The 13,180-nt window shown below is 37.5% G+C and overlaps 1 protein-coding gene across 1 annotated transcript in view; it reads left to right on the forward strand.

Annotated features, from left to right (window-relative positions):
• LOC132155696 (alpha-1,3-mannosyl-glycoprotein 4-beta-N-acetylglucosaminyltransferase C-like) overlaps positions 1–13,180 on the forward strand; it is a 120,568-nt gene that overhangs the window by 810 nt on the left and 106,578 nt on the right. The gene's annotated exons all lie outside the window — the stretch shown is intronic.

The raw sequence follows: 13,180 nt of genomic DNA on the forward strand, positions 1-13,180 counted from the left end.
TTTTCTTGTAAAAACTGAATATTAGTGTCAAAGAAGCACTTGCTGCAGTCACAGATGTTTTAGACAATTTCAGACAAACAGCTGGCAGGGAATGATGTGCTTGTGGCTTAACAGGGGCTTAACTTTCACGTGGGTTAGTTTAAGATCTGACAGAATAAGAAATTAAAATGACTGTAATTTGGGGAGTTGGATTTTAAGCAGTTTTAGAAGTGTCTTGTAGTGAAGATTATCCATCGTTTGGTAAAAAGAATACAAAAAAATAATAAAGACACTTAAAAGTCACAAATGCCTATTTAAAATATGGAGCAAAAACTTTTTATATGGTTCATGATGTTCTTTAGTTATATTTTAGGTACCATATTGACCTGTGTAAAAAGAAAAAAGTTATGGCTTTGTGAAAAAGGGAATACCCCAGATAATCTAATCCACAGGGCAAATGTCGGCTTTCACAGAATCTTATATGTAGTTAATGCCCTGCCATTACCTCGGAGCAGCATCTGTAGTACTTGGAGCCATTTGGACCAGTAGTTACTCCCCTAGTGGGGTAAATCATTCATTGCAACAGAATCATACCGTGAAGGCTTTCTATATTTGATCAATTCAAGAGATCTCGTATGAGGTGTCAGGTATTATTTTTTATTAAAAGTTCAGTGTTTTTATAGTCTGCATTTATTACTTTTATATTAAATTATGGTAAAGATGTAAGGTAAACTGTTATTGCCATTAGTGAATTTTGATCTTTGTATCCTGTCATAAAAAGCTGAAATGTTTTTTAAGATATTATGATTAGTTAGAAAACCGCAGCACTGTGATAAATGGATATCATTAAAAGAACAGATGGGGTTTGTGAGACATGTCTTCTATGGTCTCTCTATTCTGTCCTCGGTACTTTTGACCTGTGGGCAGTATTAGCTATTCATACATAACGCAGCACTCCATGCACTTTAGATTTAGAACCAGCTCCCATGTTTAATGCATCTCTATGCTCCTAGATTGTTGAATGTGGAGAAGTGTCTCTGAGAGAGAGAGAACATTTCTAATGAGAATAGTATTTTAGATGCAGTAAAGCCCTTTTGTGAGAGGTAAAGTCTCGGAGAGACTGAGATTAAATAAAAGAAGGGTTTACAGAGGGAGCGGATCCCTCTTATATTTAACTTCAATCAGTATAGCTCACTTTTGACTATCAAATCTACAAAGCCTTCATTAATAGTATATAGTGATGTTCTATACCCAAATTTATCTTTTCCTTTTTTCTTAGTAGTCAAATTACAGAGGATGACATTATTAGCAAACGACTGTGGGTGTGTAACTACAATAAACCATGTATATTTCATACGCACTTCTGTGTTAAGCTCAGGGCCTGTGCTGTACTTTTTAGATTTAAACTTTTAATCATAGCGAATCAGCACACTTAGATATCAGGATGCTTTTATATTGCTACTACTGCTTATTTTTGCTGAGAGCAAAAGTTGTTTTTGCAAAGTCCAGAAATTGTGTATAGCAAAGTTCAAGACTAATTGTATGGGTGGGACTACTGAGGGAGTTTTAATAAACTGTTTTTTACACAGTAAGGGGGACACACAACTGCATGTGGCATTAATGTTTCTCCAAAGGCTTAAGCTGCAACATCCCGCATATTAACTCATTAGTGTCTTTTCATGACCGAGTGAGCCAAGTCAGATATAAGGAGCGTAGGTTGGCATCATTCAAGAGACAATTAAATGCATTTCAAAAGCTAGAATCCTACCATTCAGCCGTGATCCTGCTGAGGTAAATGGTAATTAGCTGTCCTATTTTAATCTACTATAGTTGTGCGCTGACATGAGGATGCCAGGCTTTGACTGTGAGAGAGAAATAAGGTGCCCATGAATAAGTGCAGCAGGGGAGTAAGGTGTGTCAACATTGTCTCACCCCGCTTTCGCGTGTATCCACAGTTTTCATCACTGTTCTAGTGCTGACCTCTGATTGGGCACTTCAGTGCTCAGAACACTCACCCTGAACAGCTGTGAATAAAAGTGTGGTCACACTGGCTTTGAGCATGCTAAGTTTCCTTGCAACGATCAATGGCAACAACTGGTGTTTAAAATAAATAATAAATCACTACTACTACTACTACTAATTCAAATGTGAAATATAACAACAGGCTATAATGCATGCTCTGTCTAGGGCTTCTGTTTTAAATAAATTACACAAAACATGTAATTATTAGCATTTTTGTTATTAATATTATTAATTATATTTATGATTTAATAAAAGTACTAATATTTGCAATAATATTGATTATATTGAATATTGATCTGATTGAGCTGATTATCATTATGAGTAATAACCAATTTGTATGACAACATGAGAAAATATTGCATTTGCTCTATTTTTTATCAACTATCAATTATCAATTTAGCAATTATCAACCATAGGATTTTATGTTATGCTTTTAAAACAATAATAATAAAAAAGCTCTCTGTTATATATTGTAAACCTCGTTCCCCGAAGAAGGGAAGGAAAACGTCACATTGGATGACCGACAGATTGGGATCTAAATTCATCAGCCATCCGACGGACTGCGAGAGTGACCAACCGAAAGGGAATTATTATTATCAGTATTATTATTGATATAATATTTGTGATAAATAATAACAACAATAATAATAAATACATTTAAATGACTAATGCTACTAAAATAATTCATGATTTAAATGATGAATTAATTATTAAAAATGGGAATATATAGTATCTGCTCCAATTTCCGATTGTCACAATTATCAGCAATGGGATGTGATGTCAAGTTTTAGGGCTTCTGTTTTAAATAAATAAAAAAAACACAAATATTATAATTAATTATTATAATTATTGTTTTTAATTCTATAATATGTTTGATGGCATTTATATTATTAATATTATTATACATTTATATTATTACTTCTACTGCTATAACAGAAATGTATAATTCACATTATTGATAATTTAAAATGGGAAAATATATAGTACCTATTGCATTCTCCCACAATGTTGTATGTTATGCATCTTTAAAATTTGTATTTTTTGTGTTAAGCCAATAGGTCAATGTTTTACATTTACAGTGTTTTAAACGTTTACATGTTTACAGTTATGCTCTTATAGCATTTGTATGTGTACAAATGAAAGATAACTGAGCACAAAAACCCTTTCAGATCACAAATGCTGGTTATTACACAGTGAGGTGATCTTAAACTGGATGATTTTAACTGTTTTCTGTTCGAGAGTGTGATTTAACAAGATTAAGGTGTTGCTTGGGTGCACTGAGTTCAGTTGAAAGACTACTGATGTGATGCATGTGTAGGCGCTAATTGTGTCTGTCTTCCACTCTGTGAAAGGTGAAATTACTCTCAGGACAGGTGAATTTAATTTTCCTCGCATGGGGAGGAAGAAGCCGGGTTTTGGCTCGGTGGTTTTGATGAATGCAGGCTGAGAGAGGGCGAGGATCAGACAAGAGTCACTGTATAGTCATAAGAGGAGGAAAGTGGGAGGAATCTAGGCCATCTGTTAGAGTTAGCAAGTGATATTTTGTGAGCAACAATGACGTTGTTCAACTGCACAAACAGGCTTTGCGGTGAAACTTGAAGCCAATTCCTGATTTGTTAGTGTCATAGAAGCGCTTTTGCTTCTCTCTGCTTTACATTTTTTAGACAGCTCTTATTTAAGCTAAGTAACATGCATAGTAACATTTTTTTGCCTAAAAAATTCAAACATAAAATCAGAAGTTTGCTTTCAAACTATTGCTTTTAAATAAAGAAGTCCTCATTTTAATAGATTTGAGACTTCTGGGAATCTGGGGAAAATTGCACCAGCCGTGCATAAGTTACAGTTTAGCCTAGCTATAGTTGGACCATTAAACTTATATCATTAATAATAGTTGATAGACCAAATGCGTTAAAAGCGATAAATCTCAGTCATTTAGACATACAGTATTTGATCATGTTAACATTTATTCTTGTTTACTTTTAATGAGACAACACTGTGAATGAATGACTGACTTCTGTGGTGGTACCAATCTAAACAGTGCATTTGCCCCTCAAAATGAAAATAAATAGACGTTAGTTTCACCAGTATTTCTTTATTGCCCCGAGTAATTTTAGAAACAGCTCCTGAATATTTATTATTTACACATTTAACAGCACCAATATTTAAACGGACTTTTCAGCACTACTTTTGTTTACAGATTTGAAATCTGCTTATTGCATACATAAAGGTAAACATCATATTATGCATCTACATGTTACTGTGTTTAGAGCTTATGACCTATGTCTTACTGCAGGAACAATTGATTGTGGCAAATTACTTAGTTATAAGGTTAGCTGCAAATTAAAAAGCTGCTAAGAAAGCAGTACAGTAGTAGTGATGTTGTCTTGGCATGGTCTAAAAAAAACAACTGTTCTTTGTTATTGTGTTATACTTTGTTATTGCTTCATGAGCATGGGTAATAATTAAAACCTTGATTGTTTTGTTAATCATAATTATCTTGTTTTCAGAGTTGAATCCCAACACAAGGGGCAATTATTAAGTGATGGTAATGTTTATTTTATTAGTTTTGCACATTAAGGGCTTTTGATTATATTAAATGAGATTATATGAGTTAGATTAGAAGTCAGATACTCTTGGCTGTAAACTTAGACAGTGCGAAGTGAGTTGGGTGGTAGAATTTTTACTTAATTTTTGAGAGCACATGTTCACTGATAATGAATTATAATATTTTATGCAAGGCTCAGTGCCAAAGAAATATGACAGGAATGTTTTATTAAAATATAAGTTTTATTCAACCCGTTTATTTTTCATTAGCGCTTTTGTATGTGGTATGTAGTACATTATGTGCTGCAGAGGACAAAAAACAGCCAGATGTTTTTGTCAAATGCTGTAGTGTCTTGTTTTAGGTGATTCATTGTGTCTGACTCATCAGTGTGACTTATTTTGTGCTGCTCCTTTGAGTGACAAGACATGACATCCCTCTGTTATTAGCTTGTTTGCCACTGCAGCATAATATCAAATCAACAGGCCTTGGTTGGCTGGTTATACATGCAACTGTTTGGTGGCATTAATATATCCTACTGTTTGCTGGAATGTGTAACGTCCTTTTTTTATCACATATGGGTCAAGGGATGAATATGAACTCGTGGTAACACTTTACAATAGGTGTTTTACAACAAGGTTACCTTTTCTTAAAGGAATAGTTCACCCAAAAATTTAGTTAAGTTTGTTTCTTCATTATAACAGATTTAGAGAAATGTAGCATTGCACCACTTGCTCATCAATGAATCCTCATCAGTGAATGGGTGCCGTCAGAATAAAAGTCTAAAGTACCACTTCATAATACATAATAATGCTTCCTCTAGTGAAAAAGTCCATCAACTGTTGTCCTCTCACATCAAAATCCACCAGCATGCTTGGTTAGAACTTTTTTGGACTGTTTTCACTAAGTGGTGCTTGAGATGAGATGAATATAACTGATAGAAGATTTTTTAGCTGAGAGCAACAGTTTGAAGTTAAAAGCAACTTCATGATGGATGTGTTTATTACAAACATGCAGATTTTCACTTTGCAAGACCTTAATTGGTGGATTGGACAGTAAAAAAATTAATAAAAATCATAGTATCACTAATATAGCATAAAAAATTACAACAAACTCTCAAAAATGTTAAGCGGTTTTTATTTATTTCAACTTTCATCCAGGATTTGGTATTAAAGATGTCTTGTTTTCATGTCTTGTTTTTTTTCTTCAATTAAGTCACTGCATTTTTGTATAATGCTTGCTTCTGTCTTTTTATGTTGTTCCAGTTTCAAGATGATTTTGCTTTCAATACAGTCTGCGTCATGTGAAAGGCTTTTATTTGCATGATCAGGAAAAATGTATTCAGACTACAAAAGGTAGCCCATTACAGAGCACATTAATTCCATGCATTACACTTTCCAGCCTTCAGGGCTTTTGGGTACTGGCACTCACATGAAAGGAAGAGACGAGCCAGCTCTTTTATTTCCAACCCTTCTACATCCTAACATGTGTGCCTTTAGGTAACAGTCAGCAGAAGAGACACAACACATTCCCAAGAGGTCCTTTATTTTTCAGTAAAACTCCTCAGCGGACTACAGCCTGGGTGGTTGTGGAGGCAAAAACTCGGGCCTGGGAGGAGTTCGGTGAGGCCATGGAGAAGGACTATCGGTCAGCCTCGAAGAGATTCTGGCAAACCGTCCGGCGCCTCAGGAGAGGGAAGCAGTGCCCTATCAACGCTGTTTACAGTAGAGGTGGGGAGCTGTTGACCTCAACTGGGGATGTCGTTGGATGGTGGAAGGAATACTTCGAGGATCTCCTCAATCCCGCTGTCACGTCTTCCATTGAGGAAGCAGAGGCTGAGGGCTCAGATGTGGACTCGTCCATCACCCAAGCTGAAGTCACCGAGGTAGTCAAGAAACTCCTCGGTGGCAAGGCACCGGGGGTGGATGAGATCCGCCCTGAGTACCTCAAGTCTCTGGATGTTGTGGGGCTGTCCTGGCTGACACGCCTCTGCAGCATCGCGTGGCAGTCGGGGACGGTGCCTCTGGGATGGCAGACCGGGGTGGTGGTCCCTCTTTTTAAGAAGGGGGACCAGAGGGTGTGTTCCAACTACAGGGGGATCACACTTCTCAGCCTCCCTGGGAAAGTCTATGCCAGGGTACTGGAGAGGAGAATCCGGCCGATAGTAGAACCTCGGATTCAGGAGGAACAGTGTGGTTTTCGTCCAGGCCGTGGAACACTGGACCAGCTCTATACCCTCTACAGGGTGCTGGAGGGTTCATGGGAGTTTGCCCAACCAGTCCACATGTGCTTTGTGGATTTGGAGAAGGCATTCGACTGTGTCCCTCGCGGCGGCCTGTGGAGGGTGCTCCGGGAGTATGGGGTCCGGGGCCCTTTGCTAAAGGCTATCCGGTCCCTGTACGACCGGAGCAGGAGCTTGGTTCATATTGCCAGCCGTAAGTCAGACTTGTTCCCGGTGGGTGTTGGACTCCGGCAGGGCTGCCCTTTGTCGCCGGTTCTGTTCATGATTTTTATGGACAGAATTTCTAGGCGCAGCCAGGGGCCGGAGGGGGTCAGGTTTGGTGACAACACAATTTCGTCTCTGCTCTTTGCGGATGATGTTGTCGTGTTGGCCTCATCAAGCCAGGACCTTCAGCATAGACTGGGACAGTTTGCAGCCGAGTGTGAAGCGACTGGGATGAGAATCAGCACCTCCAAATCCGAGGCCATGGTCCTCAGTCGGAAAAGGGGGGCTTGTCCACTTCAGGTTGGTGGAGAGTTCCTGCCTCAAGTGGAGGAGTTTAAGTATCTTGGGGTCTTGTTCACGAGTGAGGGAAGGATGGAACGGGAGATTGACAGACGGATCGGTGCAGCTTCTGCAGTAATGCGGTCGATGTACCGGTCTGTCGTGGTGAAGAAAGAGCTGAGCCGCAAGGCGAAGCTCTCGATTTACCGGTCAATCTACGTTCCTACTCTCACCTATGGTCATGAGCTTTGGGTCATGACCGAAAGGACAAGATCCCGGATACAGGCGGCCGAAATGTGCTTTCTCCGCAGGGTGGCTGGGCGATCCCTTAGAGATAGGGTGAGAAGCTCAGTCACCCGGGAAGAGCTCAGAGTAGAGCCGCTGCTCCTCCACATCGAGAGGGGTCAGCTGAGGTGGCTCGGGCATCTGTTCCGGATGCCTCCTGGACGCCTTCCTGGGAAGGTGTTCCGGGCGCGTCCCACTGGGAGGAGACCCCGGGGGAGACCTAGGACACGCTGGAGAGACTATGTCTCCCGGCTGGCCTGGGAACGCCTCGGTGTCCGCCCAGAAGAGCTGGAGGAAGTGTCTAGGGAGAGGGAAGTCTGGGGTTCTCTGCTTAGACTGCTGCCCCCGCGACCCGGCCCCGGATAAGCGGTAGAAGATGGATGGATGGATGGAACTCCTCATCTTGTCAGTGCTAAATCAGTAACCATAAAATATAGGCTAATGTAATGGAAAACAAGAGTATTTCTGTTGTCTCACAAAGACATTTCATTACTATTTCATTGCTATTTCATTACCTTCACAAAAACAAGTTGATGCACACGGATCTGGAGCAGAGAGATGTTCAGAGCGAGGGGATAGTGGAGATTATAATGTCTGGTAATAGGCAGCCTGTCAGCTAGAAGCAGCCTTCTCTACTCAAAGGAAGCACGCAAAAGTTCTCCATGAAATATGCATCAATCGAAAGAATAAAGGCACTGTGTGTTTGTTGTGGTGGGTGGGATATTGGAAACGGTTATTTATTGAAGAGCCAACTCTCCAGCAACAGCTGTTTAGATCACACCACTTCGGAAATAACTGCTAAATCATCTGCACTGGAGGAACGACAGATGAGAGGCAGGATGCATGTTACCTGAAATGGCAGAGATCCATGTGTCTTCTTCAAGACAGATTATTATTATTTTAGTTTTTTAACATTCACATTTACAGAAAGTATAGATTATAAACCAATCATTCAAATGTTTGGGGTAAGTAAGATTTTTTAAAATAAATTAAAACTGTTATTCTGCAATGGTGCAAATTGATAAAAATCACTTTTTTGTTCTTTATGAATAAATGAACTTTCTTTTTTGTTAAAGAACACTAAAAATGTATCATGTTTCAACCAAAACATTAAGCAGCTCAACTGTTTTCAACATTGATAATTATAAGAACTGTTTCTTGAGCACCAAATCAGCATATTGGAATGATTTCTGGGGAAAAAAAGAATCATCTTTTTCATCACAGAAATAAACTACATATATGTATTTTAATATATAAAATATATGTAAAACAGGGACGTCACTAGGATTGGAAGACAGGGGGGCTTAGCCCCCAGGGTATTTGTAACTTGCATTTGCAAAATCTTTGCACTCACATACAAGCATGTGTGTGTATTTATGTATATAAAATAATAATACACAGTGAGAGTACACACACATTTATTATGTAAATACAAACTTTTATTTTGGATGCAATTAATCATGATTATAATCGCCTCAGCCCTAGTTAGAATATAGCTAGCATATATAATAAATATAATTAAATAATTTAGTTTAGGCTGTGCATAGTGCCTAGACCTGCCAACAAATGCTTGTTGTTAGAAGAAAACAAAACAATCCCTAGACATAGACCATTACTGACCTCAATTACACTGGCTCCCTCAGAGTCAACTGGCCTGCCAATCTCCTGTGGCTGCTTCTCTTTCTGTCTTCTAAAATATCTTCGAATATCCATCCCATCTGCTCAATGAATTGAAGGATACAACGGTAATAGCATTAACAGGGACCCTATGACATTTAGTTTTCAGTGACAACTACATTATATGTGGATTGGTATTGTTTTAGAATATTATAGAGATAGGTTATATTATTGGCAAAGAATAAAGAGTTGTGATTAGCTTTCTAAGTTAACCATTTCTTGTATTTTGCTTGTTCACTCTAGCTAGACTACAGTTTTCCATAGCAAAACAAAATATCCCCTTTCCTTTACCTCAAGAAAACGTAGCTAAAGGTTGGCAGGTAATTAAAAACAATGTACAATTTCACTATGTATCACAACACTTACCAATCTTCCTTTCACCATTGACGTGTGTATCAGTGTGTGTGGACAGGAGGGTGCATAGCGAGTTCAGACCAAACTAGAGTAACGACGAGACGAGATGAATCCTCCAGTCACTTGCAGCGCTCCGGTCTGCAACACTCTGAATGCTGCTAGTTCACACCAATGCAACGAGATATATATATTTTTTTTCTTTTCTTTTTTTTTCATAGTATTTAACCATTTCTTTTCATTTTTGTACAGTGACAATGAGAAATCCAAAGATGTTTTTACATTATTTTTTTATACCCAATTTTTCTCACTCAGTATAAATGGCTCTTTTGTGCATTAAAATATGAAGCTTCCTTCACATTTGGGCGTTCTTAATGTCAAAACAACCACAATCAAAAGGAAACTGCAGTTCTAGATCGGGGTCAGCAAACCTTTCAGGAGTGTCCCACATAATCTTTTTATTTAGTTATGAGTTGTATGGGAACAAAACATTCAATGCAGATAAACTCAAACTTGTAAACTTTGCATACATATACTGGTTATCTACTTAATGTAGTTCAGTCTCGTTTTTGCTAATCTTTAATATTTCTTGTTCAAATTGTCCCTTCATCTCAAAAAGGTTGCTGACCTCTGTTCTAGACACACATTTGCTGGTGCTTAAATGAATCCTGTGAATTATTGATACCAATTAAGTGCTAGTGTTCAGAGCCCCATCAGGGTTAATTATAAAATCTGCAGGGTCCAGATGAGCACTGTATCTTTAAGACCACATAATGTGCTATAGGAGGAAAGCCAGTGAAGAGAAGGGTTTACACACGTCAGAAAGACAGAAAGAGTGCATAATAGAGAAAAAGACGGGGGAGAGAGACCGAGAGAAGAGTGTCTGCTCGCTTCAGCAGGCCATTGCCATTATGATGAATGTTTGCTGCACTTTTTTGTGAGCCAATTATCTGCTCCTGTGTGAGTCATGGAGATCATTTAGGCAGGTGGGGAGCTCCACACACACACACACACACACGTTTGTTTTTTGTGAAAAGTGGGGACATCCCATAGGCGTAATGGTTTTTATACTGTACAAACTGTATATTCTATGGCCCTACACCAACCCTACACCTAACCATAACCCTCACAGGGAACTTTGTGCATTTTTACTTTCTCAAAAAATCTCATTATGTATGATTTATAAGCGTTTTGAAAAATGGGAACATGGGTTATGTCCTCATAAGTCACCCTCTCCTTGTAATACCTGTGTCAGACCCATGTCATTACACAGAGTTGAGTCCTGATATGTCACAAAAACTTGCCCACACACACACACACACACTCATACATGAGAGAATATAGACTGTATGCATTGATGTGCTTGCGTTCTGACCATTTCTCACATATTGCCCTCACTCTTTTACTCCTACAGTGTTTTTATATGCATACCACAGCTCTTGGAAACACTTGTCCTTCCCTTGTTCTCTGGGATGGTAAGAATGTTATGGGTTTGCTGTGTGTTCACAGTTGAGGATCTAATACCGTTAAGCTCTGAATGGGAAATCTCCCCCTTCTCAGTTCTTACAGTCTCTCTTCTGTTCTCTTTAGTTGTACTGTTTACTTAAAGGAACAGTTCCCCACCAAATTTAAAATGTTAACATCTGTTCTCCCTAATGTTATTTCAGACCCTTATATCTTCTGTTGGACACAAAAGTAAATTTTGAAAAATCAATATGCAGTTCTTTTCCAAAACAAAATTGTGACCACTTCTGTCAAGCTCCAAAAAAAAAATAAAAATAAATAAATAATAATAATAATAATAATAAAAAAGATTCCCTAACAGTAGTCTTTATGACTTATGCACTATATTCTGTGTGTTCTAAAGATTTTCAGTGAATATCTAAAAATTTGTTCTCTTCTACATTTTTTTACAAGTTAATTGTGAGTGGGAAAAATGAATGAATGAATAAATTTACATTTATGCATTTAAAAGAAAATCAATTTAGCCTTCTCTAACCAACACGAATTACCTAATATAAACAGACATAAAACACTTCATGCATTTCACAGTATTAATTAAAATATTTAACATAGAAAAATGAGCACTGTTAGCCGCATATCCAATCATTTGTGGGGAGTGGATGCTAAAACGCATTTGCAGGACATGGAGGAGCGTGATTACTTGCATTTATTTATTTATTTTTTAAATAACAGTGGAAACTTAAAAATGCACGTCATTTTTGCTCATAAAGGTAAGAGTATACATCATTTGAAACTGCAAAGGGTCTACTTGATGCTTCAGTGACATGATAAATATATCTATATAATGCTTGAAAAATTTTTAAAACAAAAACTCTTTCATTATGTAATTTGTGAGATGCATTTCTCTAAGGCATGTTCATCAAAATTATTTTTGTAACATTGACTCAGAAAACATTACTTTATTAACAAATTAATCAAAATATATCCCTTCACTATTTTTTACTTTTTTTGTTTGTTTGTTCTTTGGGCTGCTGTGCCAAAATTGTGTTTGCATTCACTAGCCTATACTGAAATATTTTTGTTCCACGTTGAAAAATAATTAAAATAAATAAATAAATAAATAAGATTAACATCATAATATTTTAAGAATAAAATAAAAACTAAGATATTAAAATCATGTTATATTGCATGCAGTTAATGTGAAAATTCCATTTTTAGGCCTACTCCTACTCCTCAAAAAAAAAAAAAAAAAACCCTGTCATTCTTTTGACTTTTTCACCATTTAGTAGTGCATACAAATTTGCATATTAGCCCGGGGCTGAATCGCTACCACTGTGTGTAAGCTTGTGTGTATGCCTGTTTGTCTAAGTGTATTGTTTTAAGGATACATTGAATACATTGAGCATTCTTTAGTCTGTGCCAAATCAGTGTATTTTTAATGTCATTAAGATACAATTTTAGTTTTTATTATTCTTGGAAATTTGTAGTAATTTTGTTGTTTTTTATTTTTAATAGTTTGTGTGTGTGTGTATATATATATATATATATGTGTGTGTGTGTGTGTCTCTATATAGTATTCTAATTTTATTTCAGTTTTAGTTTTTGTTATTTTAGTACATCAAGTTAAACTCATTTAATATTAGTTTTAGGTAACTATAATAACCCTCTGCCAAATTTAATTCATGTACATCTCAACTATTTTTAGATGTGTATACATAGTGTAATAGTCCTCATTTTAATAATTATCTTTGGAAAGTTTGAGCTTCACTTACACTTAGGTAATCTTTAGCTTTAGTTTGGTAATTTTTAGGTGTGTGGTGGTCCGATGCTGGATCAGGATGTAGCAGATGGCCGTTATCGGAAATCAGGAGAGATTGATGACACCCAGGGCAAAGCGCTGTCTGCGGGGCAGGCCACCACCATAAATCAGTGAGAAGTGGGTTACACCAGGTCAGCTTTTCTTCACCTGCCACAATTTTCACACATCTCTTTTTAACACATTCTGTTAACATATAGTATGCAGTGAATGCTTAAGAGTATGGCTGGACGATAAAGCTAAACCACATACAGTGTCTGCCTTATTTTCCAATGCAGAAGCTCTTCTCTGTGAATGTGTGCGACTTTTGTTTCATTAC

Source organism: Carassius carassius, chromosome 13, assembly GCF_963082965.1.
Source record: "Carassius carassius chromosome 13, fCarCar2.1, whole genome shotgun sequence".
Taxonomy (NCBI): Eukaryota; Metazoa; Chordata; class Actinopteri; order Cypriniformes; family Cyprinidae; genus Carassius; species Carassius carassius.